The sequence below is a fragment of the Erythranthe guttata genome, chromosome 5, assembly GCF_056151865.1.
Source record: "Erythranthe guttata isolate IM_541 chromosome 5, IM_541, whole genome shotgun sequence".
Taxonomy (NCBI): Eukaryota; Viridiplantae; Streptophyta; class Magnoliopsida; order Lamiales; family Phrymaceae; genus Erythranthe; species Erythranthe guttata.
In genome coordinates this window covers 17,993,576-18,006,230 of record NC_142537.1, presented here as the reverse complement: position 1 = coordinate 18,006,230, position 12,655 = coordinate 17,993,576, and the positions used below count along the sequence as shown (strand labels likewise).

The 12,655-nt window shown below is 31.7% G+C and overlaps 1 long non-coding RNA gene across 1 annotated transcript; it reads right to left on the bottom strand.

Moving 5' to 3' along the window:
* Positions 1-2,127: 2,127 nt before the first annotated feature.
* Positions 2,128-3,406, bottom strand: LOC148770824 (uncharacterized). Its single transcript, XR_016031195.1, has 3 exons — positions 3,312-3,406; positions 2,751-3,154; positions 2,128-2,642 (listed from the first exon to the last, which is right to left on the bottom strand). It is a non-coding gene; the product is annotated as an uncharacterized LOC148770824 (long non-coding RNA).
* Positions 3,407-12,655: the final 9,249 nt, after the last annotated feature.

The following is a 12,655-nucleotide window of genomic DNA, read 5'->3' as shown; positions in this document are numbered from 1 at the left end:
CTCCATATGCCGACACCATCAGTGCGAGAATTCATCCATTAGCCTCGTCGTCGGCGTCAAAACGAAGTCGTTTCTGATGGTGGACGGTTATGGGCTGGGATTTGGGGGCGGGTCTCCTTGTCGGAGTCGGAAGCTGTGGAAACGGGTCAACGGAGGGTAAGCGATGAACGGAAAAATAAGAATTGAAAAAGAAATGAAGAAAAGAAAAAGAGAGATGGAAAAATGGGGAATTTAAACACCAGCCAAGTGTTGGAAGTGAAAAGACAATTTTAGCCCTGTCAATCTCACGTGTGGCTCACATGCTCATAATTCCGATGAATTTTGCCGGAATATACCATTTTTAGGGCATCGTGTAACAAAAAGATGAGTTTAGGTAAAAACGTGCAAAAAAAAATTGTTTGGGAGGCAAAACGCAAAACGGGTATTAGTTTAGGGGGTAAACTGCTTTTTACTCTAAATATAATATATATATATATATATATATATATATATATATATATATATATATATATATATATATATATATATATATATATAGATACCTGTACAAGATTAACCCACAATCAAGCATATATTTAATTTATCGCACATGAAGTTCTAATCCACATAATTTCAGTCAAGTAGATAATCGATAACAAATAAAAATAATCAAGAACTTTTAGATCATCTGAATAGCACATAAGTTCTACAAACAATTTATCGTCATTCCTTAAATTATAATCATACTCTAACTTATCCCCGGTGACTAATTTCTTCAAGAGTTATTCTATAAGATAAATACTCTAAGTCATTTGTTTTAAGTTCAGACATGCTTTTAAGGTTATGCATCAAGAGTTTAAAACATGCTCATAATTAATTCCATCAATTCAAAGAAATTCATTCTAGAAAATAGCGCAGTTTTAGTACTTTAGTTTTGAAAATTTATTTCTCTTTAATCATGCATCCAAATATTCTGAAACTTTAACATAATACTTTTTCGGAGTGAAAAGTACCCATTTAAAACAATTTTCCAAAATACCTATCCAAGTAAGAGAAATACTTAAAACCGTACAGCTCTGCTGTCGAAATTCCAGAAACAGAGCAGTGACTTCAAAAATACCAAATAAAATTATTTTCTTTTCAAAACACCGTGAAATTTTGACAGATATTACATTTAAAAGTCTAATATCTAATCTAAGTGGAATCACTATGATCGGAGTAATACAAGATCAGATTTAACATGCATTTCTTTCATGACACATAATCTGTGCAGTTCCGAAAAATAAATCACAACTTAATCATTTTTAACCCAAATAAGACACACTTTATATCAAATTCAAGATAACAGAGTGATCTATATTCTCTAGGAATTTCACAACTTAATCATTTCTATATTCTCCTTGACTATGAATCTGAAAATTCCAATCTAATCATCTAGTTCAAGATTCTAAACTCAATCATCCTATAATTATAGAATCCAATCTTAAACACATAAGATTAACATAAAAACATCAGTAAACTTAACATGCAATTCAATTTCAGTAAAGACCAAGGGGTCCTTACCCATTTGAAGAAAATTAAAGACAAGAGAAGGAGAAATCGAAGGATTCATGGAGGTCTTCGAGTTTTGGCCATGGATGATCTTGAGATGCTTTGGGCTGAGTTTGAAGGCGGTGGGAGGGCTGTTTCTTGGAGGTTATTTACGAGAGAAACCTTTTATGAGTATATGGTGAATTATTGAGGGTAGAGAAGGAGAAGAGCTAGCTTCTTTGTGGAGAACAAGAGAATCCTTTGGGATTATTTGAAGGAGAGGGTTGTCGTGGGTTGGAGAGGAGAGAGGGGAGATGAATTTTGGCTGATGTTTTGGTGTAGAGAATTGTGAAGAATAGGTGGGTATTTAGAGTCTTGGATGCTTGCTATCTTAATGACTAAGTATGAAGAGGGGTCTTTTTTGCAATTAGGAGAAACTTGAAATAATCTAGAGGGACTTCTAGGCAATTTCATTTAAGTTATCTTAAAATAAAATGTTAAATAAAAAACCAAGTGGAAATGCACATGGAATTAGTGTATGCATGCAACACATACAATCCTAGCCAATTTAAAGAGGGTAAATTACTATTAATTAAGCATATAAACTTTCTAGTGTGAGAAAATAAATTCTTATGTTACTAAAACTAAATCCACGTAAATCACATAATTTCACGTGTTCAATTATATTAAACACATGAAATACATTTTAGTTGCGCAATTAGAGAATAAAATCAAAAATATTCATGTAGACATATAATGCACATTAGTTCACATAATTTCACATAAATAGCAAATAAAGCAAATTGAAAAGGAACTAATTAAAGGAGACGAAATGGAAAATACGGAAACCGCGTATCGGAAACGCGGGGTAGTTACATCTACAAACATAGAACTCATAAACAAACACTAATATGAAAAAGCTATCTTTAAAAGGAATATAATTTATTGAGCCTTTTGAGAGCTCTTAAGACTAAATTGAAATAATAATTTTGGTATCTAAAAAACAAGCACTAAAAGAAAATCAATAACAATTAACAACAAAATATTGGATATATCCTAAAATAGAAGAGCCAAAATTAAGGGCTTGTAATTAGGGGTAGCCTTGGAATTTTGCAATTGAACTGCTAGTGTCCCTGCATTCATCACATGCACTAAAAATTAAAAAAAACTTATATATTGTAATATTTGATATTTTAAATGAAAAAAAAATTAGAAATAAATAAAGAAAAGAAAATACCAACCGTTCACTCGATCCAGATTAGCTGGACCGGTTTTCATTACCAACACGAGCTAAAACGGCTCGAGTTGGTAGCACGCTTGCCGTGGTTGTACCTTGTGATGGACTAGTTGCACCTTGTGATCCAGATGCAGGAAAGCTGGTTTCATGCCACGGTGGCAATACATAATTCCAGCCTGGATAATTTTCAATTGAAGAATAATGAGCTGATTCCGGTATTAATCCCGAATGGCCGTTTGTCGGAATTCCCATTCCCATTCCCATTGTTCCAATTCCATTCCAATGTCCAATTCCAGGAGTACTTGGATCATAAAATGGTGGGAATTGAGCTAGGGTTGGAATCTGCATTAATCCTGGCCGTTGAGGCATCATCAGCATTGGCGCCATTGACATCATCATCTGGTACGCCTACAAGATTTAATTTATTATTACAATTAATGTATTATAAAATCAAATCAAATTATAAAAGGAGAGAGAGAGAGAGAGAGAGAGAGAGAGAGAGAGAGAGAGAGAGAGAGAGAGAGAGAGAGAGAGAGAGAGAGAGAGAGAGAGAGAGAGAAAACACCTGAACTTGAGATTCTAAGGTCTTTATATACTTCATGGCTTTGTCTATAATAGATCCTTTATCTCTCTACAAATGAGAGAGGGAGAGAGATATGAAAATTTAAAAAGTAAATATATAAATAATGGATTTGATATTTGTGAAATTTTGGTGGGAAAATAAAAAACCTTGTCACAGTTTGGAATCAATTCCTGAAGAGCTGTAATTTTGTCTTGAAATTTTTGCCTCCGCAGCTGAATGACAAAAGGAGACGACAAATCGATGAAATTCAAAAAATTCATTTTATTATTCACATATAATATATTCATTCATAAGTTCTTTACGTACTCCTCACGAGTACATTCTTTGAAATCTAGAATTTTTAATATTTTTCTTTTAGTATCTAGATTTGATTGTAAGAATGATCTTGAAAAGGATTCATTCATAAGGAAGAAGTTTTCGCACCTCTTCTGTTTGTATTCTTGGAATACTGATTTTAATATATTTTTCCGTCCTGTAAAGGGCAAGTTCACAAGTCTTTACTTGTGAACATTTTTAATTCTGAGTACTGTCTTTTAATCTTTATATTTCCGCTGCATGTTGTCTCAAGTGTCATAACATTTTAGATAACATCTCTGTATAATACGAATTCGGGACCATAAATTCTTTCAGTTATCATAAGTTTAATTTTTTTGTTATAATATTATTTTTAAAAATTAAAATTGGATTGGAAATCGAAATCTTAGATCAAATGCGAATATGTTTTAATTAATAAAACTAGTTACATACTTACAGTACAACCTCAATAAATTGAAAATTTTAACTACGTACGTACTCACCCTCTCATTAAGGTTATGTACTTTACCGGAAAGCTTTCTCTTCTGTTTCCGTCCCCGATCACCATCGTCTTCCTGCATCAAAAAATAACAAATTAAATCAAACATCCGCAATTATTTTCCAATAATAATTAATGTAATATTTTTTTTGGGAAAGAATTAATTATTAATTAATGTGTTTAATTTAATTAATTATTATAAACTCACATGGATTTGTTCTTTTGCTTCAGCCAGGCAATGTGGTGCGGTATGCTTCACAACATTGGCACTAGATTTTACCACATTCTCCAAATCATGAAAAATAATCTCGCCGGAGCAAGGAAATTCTCCGGCGTACATCTGTTGAAAAGGAAGAAAAGCCGCCGGAAAAGTTGGCTGGTGATGACCGGAACTCGTGAAAATGACGTGGCGGTCGCTTTGAACAACGTCGTCGCTCGATCCGGTTAGCATATTTTCAGCACAATATTCTTGATATTCTGTAGCGAAAAATACCCCATAATCGTCATAGTTATTATGATCATCCATATTTATTTATATGTATGTGTGTGTAGGAAAAAATGTATTTCTTCAACAATCTTATTGGATTAAAGGGAAGTGATTTTCTTTGAAGTGAACTGAATTAATTAATATATATATAGATATATATAGTTATGTTGAACATTTGCCGATCCAGATTTTTTTTTGCATCGGGTCAAAATATATTATTAAAATGGGTCAAATTATATTATTATATTGAAAAGTAAAAAAAAAATCTAGGAAAGCTGCTATAGTGTACACGTCACAATATAATTAGAAAATTGTTTTAAACATTTTTTTTATATAAAATTAATATATATGTTTTTTTGTGGCTATTAATATTTTGGCTCCGTTTAATTGACTGTTTCTGTAAATATTTAAAAGTTTCAGGACCGTTTTTGTAAATATTTAAAAGTTTCAGGGCTGCTTCTATAAATATTTAAAATTTTGGTGATGTTGTAATAATGAAAACTTGAAAACAAATTCACCGAGATTTGTAAATTATATGTGGATTGCGCGCTGATACACATCTATAATTGAAATTATGATAAGTACATATATGTTAGCATTTGTAATATTTTTTTAGAATTTATGAATATACCCCTATAATTTTTAATATTTACACATTTTCTCACTCTATCCCGTATTGTGTCCGTTTCCTCCGTTTTATGTTTGTTGATGTAGTAATAAATGAATAAATATTGTCAACTATATGTAACTAATTATTTAGCTAATTAGTTGGTAATAATAAATTACATATATACAAAATGGATAATTACGATATTACCCTCTTGTTGATTGAATAGATTGATACTACAGAAAATCAGAATCAGATTTTCCTGGTGTGAAGGAGGTCACGAGGGTCTGCATGTTTTGTCCATGCATGCATGTTCTTAATTATTACAGGCTTAAGACTATTACGTACTACTTATTAGGGTTTGTACATGATATATATTAATTATTAATTAATTTGTTCTAATTAAATAATTAGTTTCGAATATTCCTACCAGATTCTCTACTACATAAAAAATCAGGGTGAGCGGTCGATAAATATATATAAAAATAATAATTATTATTCCCGAGGTGCAACTATTTATTATTTTATTATTATTTTCGCCGACTTTAAAAACGTTACATACATTGAATCGAGATTGCATGAACACTTGGTACAAATTCCATGAACCTAAGCCCCACGTGTGCATGCAAACAGATTACACGTACGTACGTCTCAATCATGAGTATATTTCTTTCTTTTTGGAGAGAAATTATGAATATATTCCGTATACTTTAAAAAATCATTATGCCCGACAATTGAATCGGGCTAACTAAAGTCCGATACTCTAAATTACTTGGACCGGAAATTGAGTCGGGACAATCGAAATCCATTACTATAACTTAAATTAAATTCTGCTAGCGCTATATACATTTTAATGGTTAAATTACAACAATTCTCGATCTTGAGATATGGTTAATTTACAAAAAAAATCATCTTGGTTGTATAATTACATCTACCCTGTTAATTATGATTTTTTCTTACACCTCTACATTTATGGTGTCAAATTTAACATAATCATTTAAATTTGGTAGAATGTGCTTTAGTTTGTATTCGTTTTGTGTAAAAATACAGTTTCTGATGCACCACAATTTGATATATACAAGCTAAAAAACACATATTATGATCATTTTGCTTCAAAATATAGAGTTCGAATGTGATATAACGGGTACAAAAGTGATAATATTCCATATAATCTCGAAGATTTCACTAAATTTCAAACCGCAAGGGTAAACGTATAAAAAAATTTATAGTTAAGAAGTGGTTGTAATTACCAAACATGAGGGGGTTTTTATAATTTGACGAATACCTTAGGGGTGATTGTAATTTACCCTATTTTAATTCAAGCATATCTCATGCGATTATTTGTAATTTAATTAATGCTATGATTTTGCAAATGCTCTTTAGTTTAATTTTAAAAGATGGTCTTAATACAAATTAATACCCAAAATAAATTGAATTCATGGACCTATTAATTTTCACAACAACATAATACCCGTCATGAAATATAATTAAGGGGTTATATGAGATAATCCCCTTATACAAATTTCTTAGAGGCATAAATCCATATTTTTATTTACTATTAGTCTATTAGGGATAACCCATTAAGGTTAATAGTCCTTATTATATTCATAAAAATATAATTAAATTATTATTGCTAAAGTAATTCCTCTAAAATAACTTCCCTTAAATCTCTCACCAACTCCCCAAACATCTCTCTAGATACAAATCATCGTATTTCAGGTTTTCTTTTGATTCTTTTTACAATCTTTTTGTAATTACAATTTAAAAAATATATTTTTTTTTTCAATTTTCATTTTTTTAACTAGTTTTTTTTTAACGCAAATTTAACAAAAAAATAAAATTCACTACATACACATTGAACACCACTATAAATTCATCTTTTACAATCTTTTTGAAATTTCGATTTAAAAAATATATTTATTTATTTTCAATTTTCATTTTTTAATTGATTTTTTTTACAGCAAGTTTAACAAAAAATTGAAATCGACTACATACTCATTGAAAACCAATATAAATTCAACGAAAACCACTGTTCGATTAACGTAGAAATCAGTATGAAATTATCGTAATCAACTTTAATATTAATATAATGCACTACAAACATATCGAAATCGAATAAAAATTTACATAATCCACTACGAATTAACGTAATCCATTACAAAATTAGCAAATCCACTACATTAACGTAATATATGGATTGAAATCCATTACATACTCATTGAAACCACTATAAATTCAACGAAAACTACTATTCCATTAACGTAGAAATCAGTATGAAATTATCGTAATCAACTTTAATATTAATATAATGAACTACAAACGTATCGAAATCGAATAAAAATTTACATAATCCACTACGAATTAACGTAATCCATTACAAAATTATCAAAATCCACTACATTAACATAATATATGGATTGAAATCCACTACATACTCATTGAAAACCGCTATGAATTCATCGAAAAACACTATTCGATTAACGTAGAAATCAGTATGAAATTGTCATAATCAACTTTAGTATTAATATAATGCGCTACAAACGTATTGAAATCGAATAAAAATTTACATAATCCACTACAAATTAACGTAATCCATTACAAAATTATCAAAATCCACTACAAAGTTATCAAAATTCACTTTATAGGTTAAAGTAATCCACTACAAAATTAACGTAATATATGGTTAATCCACTAAAAACTTATTGTAGAAAAACACTTATGCATCAACAACAAACTTATCAAAATCCACTACGTACAAGCTTCCGAATTTATGATAGTGTTGCTCGTGGTTTTCGTTAGATTACAGTGACCCAGTGATAAACACTACAAACCTATCATCACCCAACATCGTCCGACTCTCTGCCATCACCCGCTTGTGCAAGAACATAAACCAAAGAAAAATAAGATAACAACGTGTCAATTTAATTCATTCACTAAAAATCGGTCTCCAAAGCAAGAATTTAAAATCCACTATATTCTCGTCAAAACCCACTACAAAAATTATCGAAATCCACTAAAATATAAACATCATCCACTACGAAATAAGTTAATCCACTAAAAAACTACAACAAAAGTATAATAACAAATACTCAAATAGTGACCGAAAACATGAAGGAGCCTCAAAAGTATATTGAAAATCTCATATATATATATATATATATATATATATATATATATATATATATATATATATATATATATATAATAGCTCATTCAACAATTCGACTAGTTGTCACTTCTATTTTGTTAACCATCATATGGAATTTATTTATGAATATAGAGAAAAAATGACAGCAACAAAAACAACAGCAAACCAACATCTTAAACAGCAGCAAAGCCACACGAATACAACAGCAAAATAGCAACAAAATCAGTTGCAAATCAGGAGCCAAATAGCAGCAAAGCCAAAAGAAAACAGCAGCAAAGAACAACAGCAAATTAGCAGCCAAACAATAGCCAATTGCAGCTAAAAAATACAATGAATAAATTATAATTCTAAAATAAAAAAAATGACAAAACAACCCTAAAGTTAATCCGAATACAATTACCATTTGCCCACCTAATTAATTCAACAGATTCAACATTTACGCCCATCGGACATGGTTTTATTAGATTGATATATTGACAAAAATTCAACAAAAAATGCCAAAAAATTATACAAAGGAAAAAAAGGAACGAAAAATTTAAAAAATTAACAGTAAAAACCAAAAATCCAAAATGGATGGTTCCATTTGTAGTGTACCAATTTGGCGACTGAATGATCAAATACAAACTGCAAAAAATCGGTCGAATTTTCCATTTAACTTAGCGATAAATTCAGAAATTTCAACAGACGACGAAGAATTCACCGACAAACCATCGGAGGCCGAGGAGGGATAAGACTGATGGCATAGATCTGCAAGGTGTGGCTGCCGCCTTAGCTTTGGCGTCGAGGGGCATGTCGACTTCGGCTAACTGTTAGGCTAGCGAAGAGGAGGAAGAGCCCAAACGCCTTATCCCGTTTTGGGGGCTGGTAAGGGAGGCGGGGGTAAGCGTGTGGTTTGTGGAGAGAAATAAGAGGGAAGAGAATAAGAGAGACGGCTAGACGAGAGACATCGATAGGTTAAAATAAATTGACAAAGGGTAAACTAGGTTATTAATAATATAATTTGCGGAATAAAATACAATTGGATTTATCTCAAAAAGAAGAAGAAAAAAAAGATCTACTCTAATGATACAATTAGGGGTGGTAAACGAGTCGAGCCGACACGTGAGCTCGACGAGCCGGTCGTAAAAAGCTCGAACTCGGACTCCAGGTTTTCGAGCTCGAGCTCGAGCTCGCGAGCTCGAGCTTTCTGACGAGCCGAGCTCGAGCCGGATTTTAGTTGTTCATCAGCTCGCGAGCCGGATTTATTATTATTTTTTTATTTTTTTTATTTTTCATATGTTATTTTTATTTAAATAATGTATAATAATATAAAATATTATAGAAATAAATACAAATATTAAAAAATATATAATCACAATTTAGTTTTTATTTTGTACTTTTTTTAAATAATTTTTAATAATAAAATAATAATTAAGAAATATTTAAAAAAAAAAAAGATTGGGCTCGATCGAGCTTGACAAAATTAACACGAGCTCGAGCTCGAGCTTGAGCTCGACAAAATAAACTCGAGCTCGAGCCAGCCAAAAGAAGCAAGCTCGGCTCGTTCACACCCCTAGATACAATGCATATGAGGGAGTTTTCTCAAATAATCCCTATAATTAAATACTCTTAGGCCCCATTTGGTTGCCAAGATAAGCCATGATTAACTAAATAGTTGGACTTAATTTGATGTTTGGTATCCTCAATAAATTGCCGAGTCGACCCGCCAAAATTATATGATCTTGGCTTATCTTGCATTTTAATGAGTTTTTTTTTGGACCTTTTAAGCTCCAATAAAATAGTTGGGTTTCATTAGATTATTTAATCTTATCTTGGCTAATCTTAACTTGTCAGCCAAACGGGGCCTTAGGGTTTGTAAACATGCACAACTTAAAGACCGCAACATAATCCAATTGTATTCATAAATAGTATCCTAGGATAAAAATACAACATGGATTAAAAGTAACTCGATTATTCGTCACAAATCGGGAGTTGCATTTTGTGATGAGCCACCTTGTCCCGCAACAAAATGACCGGATTCGAAACAAGGAAGATTGCTATTCCCGGGCCATGTTTCGAAGGCGATCATATTATTATTCCCGGGATTAATATTTGGAATAATATTCGAATTATCCTGATGAGCTGATTCCGATATCAATCCACATGGACCTGCGGGTACATGCATTAATCCTGAGCTGGTTGATGATGATGCCAATAGGTTATTACATGGAATAGATAATCCCAATTGGCTAGTATTGGGATATTGCATTCCCATTCCCATTCCCATCGCGTATTCCATTCCTGGAAAATTGTGTCGGAATTGAGGAAGATTAATCGTGGGTATCTGCATTCCGGTTTGTGATGCCGGAGGCATCATCCATGGATAAAGACACATGGGGAAACCTGCTCCTGAAGACGACGGCTCATTCCTCTAGAAAGATGTAATAAATATAAATTATGCACGAATTTTATTGGAAAGAAATATATATATATATATATATATATATATATATATATATATATATATATATATATACATGTCGTTTTTCGTTAAGTATTTATCCACTGATTAATCATCTTTCAATTAATTAAGAGTGATAGGGGGCAAAACCGGGAAAGTATACCTGAGTGACAAGTAATTTGACACATAACAAAAATAAAATAAAATAAAATAAAATAAAAAAGGCAGGGAATATAATATATACCTGCAAATATTGGACTTGATGCTGTAAGTTCTTTATGTATTTTATAGCATCATCTACGATTGAGTCTTTGTCTCTCTTGAAATAGATAATCATATATTACATTAATTAGTTATGAGATCAAACATTAATATATATATATATATATATATATATATATATATATATATATATATATATATATATATATATATACCTTATTGCACTTGGGAATAAGTTCCTGGAGAGCCTTCATCTTTCCATTAAATTTTTGTCTTCGTAACTGTTCATACAACATATAAAGAAATAATTTAAAAACATTTAAGACAGCTTGGTGTTATTACATCCATCCATTTCATAATAACATTTGTTTTAAGTTAGTATGTACACATGCATTAAGTAAATTTAAAAATAAATAAAAAATTATAATCTTCCTTTTTTTTCCAGAGTATGATATTTGTTTAATTTGGTATATAATTTCCAAATATCTTTTAATAATTTGTCCTCATCAAGAAAGTTTCAATAAATACATAAAATGAAATAAATTAAATATATATATATATATATATATATATATATATATATATATATATATATATATATATATATATATATATATATAGGTAAATGTACTCACCCTAGTGCTCAGGTTATAAGCTTCACCAGAATGTTTTCTTTTATGTTGTCTGCAAACCTGTTTTGCTGCTCCATCTTCCTGCAATAGACGACGACATGGAAAAGTTCCGCTGAGAAATCGAACTTATAAAAACTCGAAAAAAAAAAAAAACAATTTAATTTTCTTACTACTTACTCAAAATTTTGTTACTTATATATATATATATATATATATATATATATATATATATATATATTAGTACTCACATGGATTTGATCTTGTGTTTGCATCTCTAGTGAATTATGAGAATCCTGCTGCGTCGGGGTGCCGCTCGATTGTCCCATATCAGCCGCCAAATCATGCAACAGAATCTCGTCCGAGCAGGGGAATATTCCGACAGGGTCGTCCACGTGTCGTGATAACGGAGGAGCCTCCTCGAAACCGGTTGAGAGATCATTTAGTATGTCCGAGGATCGGCACCGGCCGCTGTCTCGTGATGAGTAGCTCTTCCTTGTAATAGAGTGCCCGAGAAAGGCGCCAGGGGACCCCAAAAAGTACTCAACGGGGCATCGCCGTCGGAGATTATTATAAGAGGGGTGTTTGTGTTTGCGCCACTCGATCCCGTCGTCACCCAATTTCCGTCACTAATTTCTCGATCCGCCGACGGAGAAAACGACCCGTCTGGAGGCTCGTGATCATGACTCATTGTTACAAAGGGAATGAACAATAAGGTAGGTATGTACGTACGTAGTTCTTTGAAAGTGGTTGTGGGCAGGGGCGGATCCACCTATGGTCTAGGGTGTGCAGTTGCACACCCTTGAGTTTGGACAAATATTACTATTATAGATAATTTGGCAAAATAAGGCTGTTGGTTGAGGTGGTAAAGGTATTCTAGATCCATTAATAGGTCATGGGTTCGATTCCCCACTCTCTCAAAAACTGACTTCTTTTTCAAATCTTAACATTTTCACATTGTTTCTTTTTAAATATTCCACAATTCACCCAAAATGTTTAA